The following is a 470-nucleotide window of genomic DNA, read 5'->3' on the forward strand; positions in this document are numbered from 1 at the left end:
GATGATTACGATAAACATTACGTAATGAACTAAATGCAAAATTGCACCGAAACCACGACAGCAGCGCCAGAAAGAAGGCACTGCAGTTGGGAAACTGCTGTCTCGGGAGGCCAGCAGAGATTTGCAGAATGGCAGGGACGGCGAATGGAAGAGGGAAAGGAAATCAGAGAGGGCAAAAGAGGAAGTAGAAAAACACATAATAAAAGGGAGGATCACGAAGGAAGGGGGCGAGATGCTCCTCCACAACCTCAGAGTGAGGGGGTGGGGCGATGAGTGCGAGAGCTAGAGTGCTGGCTCAAAAGCCTCACTAGGGCTGGCTCCCGAGCACACAACATGCCGCCTGCCTACTGTAAACACATATAAAAATACGGTATTAAAATGAGCTAAAGGCGCGCCGGGATGAAGAAAAGCCGAGGGAAGGGAGATACACGAGCCACAAACTTTCAAGGAGAAAAATATGCTACAACTGC

Source organism: Penaeus monodon, chromosome 24, assembly GCF_015228065.2.
Source record: "Penaeus monodon isolate SGIC_2016 chromosome 24, NSTDA_Pmon_1, whole genome shotgun sequence".
Classification (NCBI taxonomy): Eukaryota; Metazoa; Arthropoda; class Malacostraca; order Decapoda; family Penaeidae; genus Penaeus; species Penaeus monodon.